This window comes from Erinaceus europaeus, chromosome 11, assembly GCF_950295315.1.
Source record: "Erinaceus europaeus chromosome 11, mEriEur2.1, whole genome shotgun sequence".
Taxonomy (NCBI): Eukaryota; Metazoa; Chordata; class Mammalia; order Eulipotyphla; family Erinaceidae; genus Erinaceus; species Erinaceus europaeus.
In genome coordinates this window covers 108,318,830-108,332,303 of record NC_080172.1, presented here as the reverse complement: position 1 = coordinate 108,332,303, position 13,474 = coordinate 108,318,830, and positions in this window count along the sequence as shown.

Below are 13,474 nucleotides of genomic sequence, written 5' to 3'. Positions count from 1 at the left end.
GTGTCCCTGTGTTGGTCTGCTTCTAAATCCTGCTTATAAGACCTTCTGTTTTGATCATCACATTAGGTTCGCTTGTATTACTTACGATGTATTCTGTTTACATAACCACTGTTAACTAAGCAACCCCTGTCTCCAGGACATTGGTTTAATCCTCACTCCCGCTTTTCCCTTCTCCCCACCCCCTATCCTACGTGCTTCCTTGTTCTTGACTCTTCCACCTCAGGAGAGATGCAGGACAGAATTGTATTGTGATTAGAAGAAATTAGACTGTTGAACCGCATCCCCGCTCATCAATAAAGAGATACTGCTTCCCAGCTCAGCCATGAGACCCTGGTCATCTCTCTCCCGCCCGCGAAGCTAGCATGACATCCTGGCACACTGTAATGTACCCAGTGTGCTGGGGCCTAGACCCAAGGAATTTATTTTTAAATATACACAGGCCAACAAACCTCATGGTGTTGGATATCCATGCCTTAAATTATTTTTCTTCCAAAATCTAAGGTCACAGCTAATGTATGGAAAACACCATCAAATTCCATGATTCCACAGCCCAGTCCACAGAAGAAGAAAAGCTTTTTTTTAAATTTCTTTATTGGGGGATTAATGGTTTACAGTGGACAGTAAAATACAATAGTTTGTACATGCGTAACATTTCCACATAACGAGACAACCCCCACTAGGTCCTCCTCTGTCATGTTCCAGGACCTGAACCCTCCCCCCTGACCCCCAGTCTTTTTACTTTGGTGCAATACACCAACTCCAGTCCAAGTTCTGCTTAGTGTTTTCCCTTCTGATCTTGTTTTCCAACTTCTGTCTATGAGTGAGATCATCCCATATTCATTCTTTTGCTTCTGACCTATATCTCACTTAACAGAATTTCTTCAAGCTCCATCCAAGATGGGGTAAAGAAGGGGAATTCACCATTTTTAACAGCTGAGTAGTATTACATTGTGTATATATACAAGTGAAAAAAGGCTTTCTTTAGTAGCATTCTGTGGGGCCAGGCAGTGGGATACCTGGTTAAGCACACACACTACAAGGACCCGGGTTCAAGCCCCTGGTCCCCACCTGTAGGGGGAAAGCTTCACGAATAGTGAAGCAGGGCTGAAGGTATCTCTCATTTTCCCTCTCTATCTCCCCCTCCCCTCTCAATTTCCCTTTGTCTCTATCCAATAATATATATATATATATATATATATATATATATATATATATATATTCAAAGCCAATAAATAAATCATCACCATTAGGATTCTGTGCCTGCCCCTCAGAAATCTGAATTCAAGAATCAGCAATGTTTACTGGTTCAATGTCAGAGTAGTGCCAGGAAACCTTCTGAAAGATCATATACCAAGAGGCAGAGGGGCTAGGCCTGATTCTGAGACTGGACCTTTACTCCATTTAGAAAATGCTCAGTTCTCCCTGCTGAGTCTGTCAGAATGCGTGGGAAACTACTCTGAAGACTGCAGAGCACTACAATCAGATTTTAAGACAAGATTACACTTACCCTTTCAGGGAGCTATTTGAATCCTTCACTGCTTGGGAGACTCTTAGACCAAATGGTCTATTGAGATCATTCTTACATGATTGAAAACTCAGCAGCAGCAAAGCGCCAGTTGCTCATTACCAGAGCCTGGCAACCCTCGGTAGGCCCCTGCCTGGAAGCACGTACTCAAATGGTTGTGGCCTACACAAGCTTTTATTCTCCCCACCGCCACCCCCACCCCCACCCCAGAAGCCTTGCTTAGACAGTCTCTGCTGAGTAGCTACTTCGACCCCATCTGCTTTACCAAATTCAATACAATTACTTGCCTAAACAATTCACTCCTGCCTTCTCTGCCTGAAAGAGGTTTTGCACTACGGCAAAGAAAATCGCTTAAGACATTTCTGCGGAGGTGCCACTCTTGAGACCTCCACACCAACTCCTTTCTCTTCCCCTACTTCTACCCTGCCCCTCCTCCAACGCCCTCCCACTCCCGCCCCCCATACATACACAAGCCACCAGTGACGAAAACCAGCAGAGAAAAAAAAAGGTATGTTGCAACATTGGTTGGAAACATAACATAACATAACATAACATAACATAACATAACATAAAACATAACATAACATAACATTTCAGCATTTTCTTAGATTGGTCACTATTTAAAAGAAAAAAAATGGGAGTCGGGTGGTAGAGCAGTGGGTTAAGCACACGTGGTGCAAAGCGCAAGGACCTGTGTAAGGATCCTGGTTGGAGCCCCAGGTTCCCCACCTGCAAGGGTGTCGCTTCACAGGCGGTGAAGCAGGTCTGCAGGTGTCTGTCTTTCTCTCCACCTCTCTGTCTTCCCCTCCTCTCTCCATTTCTCTCTGTCCTATCTAACAATGATGACATCAATAACTACAACACCAATGAAAAAAAACAATGGCAACAAAAGGGAAAATAAATATTTTTAAAAGCATTTTTATCTGTATGAATTTTGTAAGGCTGGAGGAGATAGCATAATGGTTATGCAAAAGCCTTTCACGCCTGAGGTTCTGAAATCCCCGGTTCAATCCCCCACATCACCCCTACACCAAAGCTGAACAGTGCTCTGAAAAAAGGGGGTGCACATGCATTTTCTGCATTTTGCAACAGTTTACATAGAAACTTCAATACGGAGTTCCTAGATATTTTCATTGGCCCTTTCAGCATAGGCAGCTTTTCCCATGGAAAGCAGGTGAACAAAATGAAAATAAAGGATAGCACTGGGTTCTAATCCCTGTTCTGCTCTCCAGTGGGTGGGTAAATTTGGGTGAGTTCCATGCCTCTCTGTGCCTTGACTTCCTGTGTGCAAAGGAGAGGCTAAAGATGGTAGTATCCTCTTCAAAGAGTTCCTTTGCGGAGTCAGGCTGTGGCGCAGGGGATTAAGTGCACGTGGGGCAAAGCACAAGGACCGGTGGAAGGATCCCAGTTCAAGCTCCCGGCTCCCCACCTGCAGGGGAGTCCCTTCACAGGCGGTTAAGCAGATCTGCAAGTGTCTATCTTTCTCTCCCTCTGTCTGCCCCTCCTCTCTCCATTTCTCTCTGTCCTACCTAACAACATCAATAACAACAACAATAAGTACTACAACAACAAAAAGAAGACAAGGGCAAAGAGTGCCTTTGCTCTTTATTTTTTGCTGTGATGTCTGAGCACTACAGTAGACTTGAAGCATGTGTTACATGAACTGTAATTCTCCCTCCTTGTGTGATTTGTACTCTGTTGTATGTGTGTGTGGGGGGGTGACGATATACACATCAGAGCCGACCCTCACCATTCATGTAACTCCACCTATTTTTTGGTCCCTGGTGCTCTCCTGTGGTGCCAGGGCTCTGACCCAGAGCCTCACACACAGTAAGGCATGTACTCTAGCTACTGAACCACTTTGGGGCTGGGCTGCAAAAATGCCACTCTAGTGATTCAAAAACTTAATTCATATACAGCATTTAGAACAGAGTCTGTCACAGGGTCAGTGCATAAAAATGGTTACTTATTTGCATTTGTGGGGAAATAATTGTTCTTATCTCACTGGGTCCTGGTGAAAATTCAATGATTTTGGTGCCTATTTGGAGTGTTCTGTATGCCTTGCCCTTAGCTCTGTCTGTCAAATTTTTCTCTCTCTGCCCAAAACCCCAAGCCCAAAGCCCAGAGCCCCATCTTCCCAACCAGGAAGTCTTTTTGGATTAGTTCAATTACAAGAAAGGCTTTGTCCTCTCCTGATTGTAATTTACCCCCTGGAATTTACCATCTCCTGTTGTATAACCTGTATTTATGTCCATAGCATCTCTCCAGTCTAACCAGAAACACAAAGAGGATAGGTTTTGGATTAAAAATTATAGTATATGAGCCAGGATGCAAATGGATTAGCACAAAAAGAGCTATTTGGGGAGACTCTGTATAAAACAAAATCCAAAAGCCCTTTCTTTCGGTGAATCATGAGAAACTGATAATAGTTCCTAACTCTCTAGAGTTATCTGTCTCTTGTCCCTTACCCTCTACCTGAGAAAAGGGAGAGGGAGAGGGAAAGGCAGGGGGAGAGGGAGAAGAAGAGGGAGAGGGAAAGGCAGGGGGAGAGGAAGAGGGAGAGGGAGAAGGATTCAATCCAGAACTGCACAAGCCCCAGAGAAACTCTGGTAGCCAACAGTAAAAAGTAAAACCTAAGTCTTCATTCAGCAAGACACATTATTTTGGGGAAAGACTCACTTTTTTTTATTATTTATTTACTCCCTTTTGTTGCCCTTGTTGTTTTATTGTTGTAGTTGTTGTTGGGTAGAAGAAAGAGAAATGGAGAGAGGAGGGGGAGAGAAAGACAAATACCTGCAGACCTGCTTCACCACTTGTGAAGTGACTCCCCTACAGGTGGGGAGCCAGGGGCTCGAACCAGGATTCTTCAAAGTGCAGGTCCTTGCACTTTGCGCCACGTGCGTTTAACCCGCTACGACTCCCTTTTTTTTTTTTTTGAGTCCATTTTCAAACTACTCTCTGTTGGCAGTGGAACTCAACAAAACCCTTAACTGTGAGTGCCTCTTCCCAACCCCACCCTTTGAGGCTATTTCTTGGCCATGCCATTGGTAGAGAAGGAAAATAGTGAAGTCCAACTCTTTTTCACTCAGTGGCTAGTAATTCTGGCTCAGGATTTGGGGGAGAAGAGATTTGAACAACGCTCTTGGCTTCAGGATTGAGGAATATCTGTGGATTTTACTTAATCACAGTTCTCTCTCTCTCTCTCTTTCTCTCTCTCCATCTCTCTCTCTCCTTTCTCTTCATTCCTCAGATCCTCTCCTGCCTCACTGTTGAGAACTGAGAATCTGTAGTGTCCTTTGAGCCGGGATGGTCTTTAGCAGTTTCCACTGTAAATTGCTCAGTTCTCTGAGGCCCAAGAAAAGACTCCAGGACTACTCAAGAAAGAGGCCCAGCGTTGAGAATATTCAAGCTTGTGTGAAAAGTCCGTCTCTAGGGAATTCCCTACATGTTTTGTGTGCAAATAAACAACATCTTTATACCTGGTATTTGGAGAAGTTCGTGGGCTTCTGCCACATGGTGGCCCCCTCACACACCTACTCCTGAATGTCTGGTGAGTGGAACATGGTTGCACAGCCTAAACAGACCACATGTCTTCTCTGAACCAGGAGGCTATGTCTGGTTCAAGTATCACTCCCCTCCCCCTCCTCCCTGAACCCAGATCAAGCTCAGGGGATGGGTCTGCTCAATAAACTACAGTTCTCTCTGTCCAGTGAGCCCAAGACCCAAAGGACCACCCAACAGGTGCTAAATAAAAGACTGTCCTTCAACACCTCCAAATACATTCTTGTCACCCTGGGACATATGTATCAGGTACAGTGGGTAGGGCAGAGGGAAACTGAGGCATAAGTACACTTCTCTCTATCTCTCTCTCTTTAATATATATTAAATATTTTCTTCTCTTTAGTTTTTATTATCTTTATATATCAGATAGAGACAGTCAGAAATCAAGAGGGAAGAGGGAGATAGAGAGGAAAAGAGACAGAGACATGCCTGCAGCACTACTTCACCACTCGCAAAGCTTCCTCCCTGCAGGTGGGGACCTGACGCATTGTAACGTGTGTACTCAACCAGACATCCACCACCCAGCCCCAAGATACACTGTTCTCCATATTCAAATAACCATCAGAGTTCATTAGTAGAATCCCCCTTTGCTTTAAGTATTGGACCATACTATCTTCAAAATAGCTTCTAGCTACTCCTCCTTCTGCCTAAACTCTGGGCTAGGAATCCCAGTCCTGGAGTTTACCACATAAACTACCTGATCCCTCAACACAGACCCCCTAGGAGGCTAGAAAGACAGAGTGATGATTACTTAGTGGAATAGATCAGACTATTCAATTGTTGCCAGTGGAAGATCACTTGAACAATCTACTGTCATACCCTCATCCTTACTGACTTATTAGCCCATTATTTCTGTTCCATAAGTTTAAAACTTTCTTGCTTTGTGAGTGGTAAGAATTTCCAGTTTAAGGCAATCATTGTAATCCCAACACCCACTCTGTTCCTAATTAGCTCTGTAGTTAAATAACCAATTAAAGAGAACTGAAGAAAAAAAACCTCTCCATTGGATAAAGTAAAATGTCCCTAATTATGATATTGTATCCTTCAGGAACAGAAGCAGAAATATATATACACACACATTCACACACACAAAATTAAATATATATGTACTCATCTATAAATGTCATCTTTTCATAGACTTTTCCATAGCTTCAAACTCAAGCTACATGCCAAAGTTATGACTCTCCTCGGGTTTTTTTTTTTTTTAAAGAGGGTAGCTAGAAGAGGAAGGGGAAGCAAAACAACTTAACTGGTTGAAATTTACCCCGTGAAAATAATGATATTTATCAAATTTATAGAGCCTGATTCAAAAGGGAATTGTTCAAGCTACTTCTAACTGAGGGAAACTGAGGCACAGGTACAGTTTTCTCTCTTTCATATATAGTAAATACTTTTTTTCTTTTTTTTAAATATTTATTTATTTATTTTTCCTTTTGTTGCTCTTGTTTTTTATTGTTGTTGTAGTCATTGATGTCGTCATTGTTAGGACAGAAAGAAGTGGAGAGAGGAGGGGGAAACAGAGGGGGAGAGAAAGATAAACACCTGCAGACCTGCTTCATGGCCTGTGAAGCGACTCCCCTGAAGGTGGGGAGCCGGGGGCTGGAATCAGGATTCTTGGGCCAGTCCTTGCGCTTTGCGCCACATGCGCTTAACCTGCTGTGCTACCGCCCGACTCCCTCTTTTCATTATTTTTTATTATCTGTATTTATTTATTGAATAGAGGCAGTCAGAAATCAAGAGGGGAGGTGGTGATAGAGAAGAAGACACACCTGAAGCCCTGCTTCAACATCCACAAAGCTTTCCTCCTGCAGGTGAGGACTGGAGGCTTGTTCCTAACTAGTTCTAGAATAATTCTACCATCTAAAGGGTTAAATTTTACCAACCTTTTATTAACTTTGATTTCTCTCAAGAAAGCAGTTAGGATGGTCTATAAGATAGGCCAGTTATTTAGAGGAAACCCTTGGTATTGTGTCTAGTAAAGTTTGAGGGTTGGTCTCTACAGAATTTCATGTTTTTCTGACTGATATAAGAGGAGTAAAAGCAGCTATTTATAAGAAGGAAAGCAACTTTCTTTTTTTCTGTATTTATATTTCACAAAATTCACCATTTTTCCCCCCTGAGGGTGCAGAATCACTAGTGTGTTCATTAAGTTCACAACTGCACAAACCAAGTCAGGAAATACATTAAAAATAAAATAAAATAAACCACTGCTTACAGCAAACCTGAGTTGCTGGGGTTATCCATGGCATAGAAATGAAGTTGTACACCACCTCACTGTTCAAGCATTCTAAATTCTGAATGTACCAAGTAAATTGCTTCTTAATCACTGGGGAGAATAATTCATTTCCTCTGCTTCCTGCCACTGACTGCCTCTCCAAGTTATCCTACATTTTGTTTTAAGTCTTGAAGATAGATGTTTATATGGAGTGTTGTAGACTTCAATCAGGAGAAAAAGGAATTTTGCACAGACATTCCAACAAAATTTTAGTAAGGTGGTGAAACTCAGTGTGGAGATTTTTAGCTCAAAAGGGAACATGGGCTTGGGGAAGTCCTTATTTAGCAGCAATTTTCTAAGGACTAGAACTGAACTCCAGTTGTTGCTACTGTAAACATAAGAAAAGTCTTCTTTGGAGAGGCCAGGCGGTGGCGCACCTGGTTAAGCACTCATACTTCAGTGGCAAGGAGCCAGATTCAAGTGCCTGTCCCCACCTGTAAGGGGAAAGCTTCACGAGTGGTGAAGCAGGGCTGCAGACGTCTCTTTGTCTCTCTCTTTCTCTATCTCCCCCTCCCTTCTCAATTTATCTCTGTCTCTATCCAATAATAAATAAATAAAAATATTGGGGACTGGGCGGTAGCACAGCGGGCTAAGCGCACATGGTGCAAAACACAAGGACCCGGCTGGAGTCCCCAGCTCCCCACCTGCAGGCAGGTCACTTAGCAAGTGGTGAAGCCGGTCTGCAGGTGTCTGTCTTTCTGTCTTCCCCTCCTCTCTCGATTTCTCTCTATCCTTTTTTAATAAATAAATAAATAAATATTTAAAAGAAAAGTCACATTGATATAGTATTTGCAAATATGACTTCTTACATATACTCATTTATAGTTTTTTGGTTGTAACCAGTGCTTCACCACTCTGGGATGACTTTTTCAGAGAGAAACAGAGAGAGGGTGGGGGTCGGGTAGTAGCGCAGCAGGTTAAACGCAGGTGGCTCAAAGTGCAAAGACTGGCGGAAGATTCCCGGTTCGAGCCCCCAGCTCCACCTGCAGAGATTCGCTTCACAGGTGGTGAAGCAGGTCTGCAGGTGTCTTTCTCTCCCCCTCTCTGTCTTCCCCTCCTCTTTCCATTTCTCTCTGTCCTATCCAACAACAACGGCATCAATAACAACAATAACAGTAACAAGGGCAACAAAAATGGGGGGAATACCCTCCAGGAGCAGTGGATTCGCAGTACTGAGCCCCAGCAATAACCCTGGAGGCAAAAAGAAAAAAGAAAGAAACAGATGGACGGAGAAAGGGAAAGGCATTGAAGCTTCCTTCAGTGCAGTGAAGGCTGGGCTCAAACTTCAGTCAATCATATGACCAAGTAGGCCCACTATTCAGGTGAAGCTACTTTGCCAGCCTACATTTATAATTTGGAATGAACCTTAGAAATGGAATGTTGAGATCTGTGCAGTAATGGCTACTTGCAGGTCAGTGTATAATATATCCCAGCATATAAATTATCACCCTCTTCCTTTTGAAACTAAGTAGAACAAAATACCTCCCAAGTAGGCTTGGAATTTTCTTAGCAAAAGCCCTGACAAGTCCAAAAGAGGATATGGCGTGAGAGTCGAGCACAGGAGGTTAAGCGCACACAGTACAAAGCTCAAGGACCCACACAAGGAACCTAGTTCGAGCCCCTGGCTCCCCACCTGCAGGGGGCTCCCTTCAAAGGCTATAAAGCAGGTCTGTGTTGTTTTCGATGGGTTATGTTGTTTTCGCTGGGCTGGCTTCACAAGTGGGTAACAGACGATCAGGGACTCATGGTTGAGCTGTAGGCAGTATCTCTTTATTCATGCAGGACGCAGCACAATCTAAGCTGAGCTAAGCTAAACTCTAGGTAAAGTACTCTAAAACTCACAATGCTGTCTTTATATATACTTCCCAAGTAGGGTGGAAACAGGATGTGACATAGAGAGGGTGGAGAGAAAAGTGACTGGTGAAAATCAGGGTGTGACAAAGAAGGGATCAGGGTGTGACAAGGAGGGGGGGTAGAGCAAAAACAAATCATGAAACAGTGGAGATTGAACCAATGCCCTGGAGGGAGGTGCTTGTTAACAGCGGTTATGTAAATAGAATGAAGTGGTTATGTAAATAGAATAGTGTTAAGCAGGGGGGATTTAAACCAAATGAAACAGAAGGGGTCTCATGCATACCAACAGGTCTGCAGTGTCTCTCTGTCTCTCTCCCTCTGTTTCCCTCTCTGTTTCCCCCCTCCCCTCTCAATTTCTCTCTGTCCTAGTCAATAAAAATGAAAAATGGCTACCAGGTCCAGTGGATTCATAATGCTGGCGTCGAGCCCCAGCAAAAATCCTGGAGGAAAAAAAAAAAAAATCTAGAGCCTGGCATAAATCAGGCACATCTGGTAACTGAAACCCAGGCATAATTTCCATTGACCAGAATTTTCTTCCTTTCAGTTCTCAGAAATGACGGAGGCTTGTGGCTTCCATTTTACAAATGAGGAAACTTGAACTATCAGAAGATTCCATATACAATCACAGGAAATGATGGGCTATCCACCTATACCTAAAGATAAGAATGAACTCAAAATCAACCTGCCAATGCCTATGTCCAGCAGAGAAACAACTACAGAAGTCAGAACTCCCACCTTCTATATCCCAAAAAAGAATTTTGGTCCATATTCCCAGAGGAGGAGAAATGATAGGGGGAAGGTGACCAGAGGGCTCTGAACTCCAACTCCATCAGGACTCAGAGAGAGAAGAAGGAAAAGGGAGGGACATTGGATGTAGTAATAGGTGTAGGTGTGACTTGGAAAGGATAAGAAGATGGGACCATGGAAAAAAATTAGCAAATATAGACAGTTGCAGAAATGACAGTTAACCCATATCTGCAACCTTAGGAGAACTGCTGTAGCTTCCAGTGGAAGAAATGGGGGTACAGAACTCTGGTGGTGGGAACCGTGTGGAGTTGTACCCCTGTAACCTTGGTGGTGGTGGTGGTGGTGTGTGTGTGTGTGTGTGTACCTCCAGGCTTATCACTGAGGCTCAATGCTGGCACTACAAATCCACTGCTCCTAGAGGTCATTTATTTCCATTCTCTTGGATAGACAGAGAGGAGGGGAAGAGAGAGAGAGACAGAAAGACACCTGCAGGCCTGCTTCACCACTTGTGAAGCAACACTCCCCCAACCTCCCGCAGGTGGGAAGCTGGAGACTCAAATCAGGACCCTTGTGTGGGTCCTTGCACTGAACCTATCCCCCCCCTTACCTTGTAATTTTGTAAATCAATATTAAAGCAGTAATAAAAGTAAAATAAATAAATAAAATGAACCCAAAAACTAAACCCCCAAGCTTGATCATCTTGCCCCCCAAGAACCTTATAAAACTCATTAAAAAGCCAATTTGAGAGTTTGCTCAAGTTTCCAAAAGTCAGCCACACATCACAGCAGAGAGTTGGTAGACCTCCCTGAGCATGTGATGTTCTGTTTTTGGCTGAGAAAGCTGTCCCCTATATCACACAGCTCTTCAGCAAGACCTCCTTCTCCTAAACACTGTCGCTTCCCACATGAGCCACCATATGTCTCACCCTTCAAAAGAAGTTGGATGTGAATCCATTTTTATTTTAGCAAGGACTCTGATTCTGTTCGTCATTAATCTTCCTCCTTTATCTCATCCCTCATCTCTTGCCAAATGACTTTTCAAGTACTCACTGAACTTATTTTAAAGGACAAAGCATCCCTGTGCATCCTCGGTGAAGACATGCCATGAGAAATGAAGGAAATAGCTGGAGAACTTTTTATTTGCTGACAGATTTGTGGGCAGGCTTTCACATTTTAGTAAATGCCTTTCACGAAAGAAAACCCATTAAAGAAATTTGGTGGGATTCACTCTGCTCGGTTCAAAGTAGACACCGGTACAGTGACTCTCAAACATCAGTATCCTCACAAAATTAAGAGTATGTGTTCAAAATGCAAAGTTCCCACCCCCTTGCCTAGCTAGCCTAGTTTTTCTGAGGGGGAGGGGTCCACAAATTTATATCTTTAAAATTTTCTTGGTTATTTGGTGTAGGTGATTCCCTAGACCACACACCTTGAAAAACACAAGCTAGAGAATATTTGTCCACATCTCAAAGACTATTTGCAGCCCTGGCTCAGGGACAGCCTGATGGCCAAATGTTATGATTTTTGTTTTGTTTTAATTTTTTTAATAAATATTTATCTTGGATAGAGATAGAGAGAAATGAAGAGGGAAAGGGGGAGATAGGGAACAAGAGATACCTGCAGCTCTGCTTCACTGCTTATGAAGCTTTCCCCCCTGCGGGTTAAGGGGGGAATGTGGGGAGTGGGGGTTTGAACCCTGGTCCTTGTGCATGCTAATATGTGTGCTCTACCAGGTGTACCACTGGCTGGTCCCCAGATACTGGAATGTTAAAAGCTCAGAGCTAGCCAAAGGGCCTGGGCTGAGACAATAGGGCCTGAAATGTCAAAGGTCACCTGCCCACTCTTTTTTAAAAGCCAAAAAAGGAGTAACTTAGGCTTTCAAACTCTCCCATTAGCAAAATAAAGAGCAGCCTTTTGAAATTCCTTCTGTGAATCTATCCCAGAGTTCCTTAGGAGCGAAAGGCCTGTGTTCTCCCAGGAGTTGGTTTTGCTCTTTGTATAGCTGTGTTTTCTTCTTCCACTCAGCTGCCAGTACCCAGCCTATACAAGGCAATTTTCTTGTGCTGAATCACAGTTTTCATGTGCACCATAACTAATGTGGACTTTGAAAATCAAAATGGGAAGCACAGCATGTGTGACCTGAATGGGATTTTTCCCCCCCAATAACTGGGAGCTCTTAGTCTTGCTTAATGATCTAAGACTTGGATCCTCCAGGATTTCTATTTCTGCCTCTTTCATTCCTCAAAGTAGAATGCACATAACCTGGCTTTCATTTTTTTCCATATAAATAATTCTACATTTAAAAACACGTTAAGATGTTTTATTTCTTCATCAGCTAATTTGACTGGGAAACAAAGATGTCTTTTATTCACTTTTTCTTTGAGTTGTGTTACTGTAGTAAAGTTCCCCCACAAGATTTGGCCTTCACTCACAAGTTTTTGTGCCTGCCAATTAGTTTCCAGAATTGCTATTTCACAAAAAAATTTAAAAAATTAAAAAAAAAAGAAAAGAAAGAAAAAGAAAAAGAGACTAAAAAAATGCTTCTCACTTAAAAATAATAATAATAATGTAATTGAATGTCTGTTCATCACAGAATTTCTTGTGTTCAATCCCAGGGTGTTAACCATTTTTCGGGCTGACTTGGGTCAGCTTTGAAAAATTTCAGACAGTGAAACTTGAGAAGGGCACCTTTGCTCTAGTGTATCCCTCACATTCTGTTAAGTATTAAGTAGATATTTAAATAGACTTGTTCTACCTCACAACCAACTTAATGTGAGCCATATAGTTTACAAGACTTGTTAATTAAATAAGAGAGCTGCATGGGATGCACATGTATTTCATAATCATTCACACTGGCCCAAAGTTGCCTTTCATTTTCAGACTAATTAAAGTAACACATTGAACTGCAAAGGCTGGGTTGACTGTGTTTCTGAGTAGATACGAACCCGGAGGAGTGGGCTGGGGGAAATTTTCTCTTCTAAAGGAAGGGAAGGGAGTGGAAGGACAAAGAATTCGCCTGAGTGACTCTGACTCCATTCCATTTATGCTTCCCTATTTGTTCCATTCCTGGATCAAGTTTTTAATTTAACAGTTCTGCAATTGGGGAGGGGGTGGGAGAGTTTTCAACCCCATCTGTTTGGGGCCAGAATGTGCCCCACCTGGTGGTACAATTGATTTTTTGAATTAACCAGGCTTTATTTCAGCACAATAGGCTGATTGTTTGGTTACTGTTAAGCACTGGGATTCTTGGAATCTGATGGGCAGAAATAAAGAAATAAATAAAATAAGTCAGACTGCAACATGCAGTTCTCTCGGCTGCTAATTGCATTTGACCCATTATCCTCCACAGCCCTGGTTCAAACTTTGACACGGCTGACTGGGAGTCTGAAATGGAAATGGAAGGGCTTCTTTTGCAGGTAATCATACTGTGGAAAGTCCGTTCCTGGAGCACTCGCCCAGGCCTGGAAGAGAGGAGAAGCAGATATGAGGAATTATCCCAGGATTGTGCAGCTG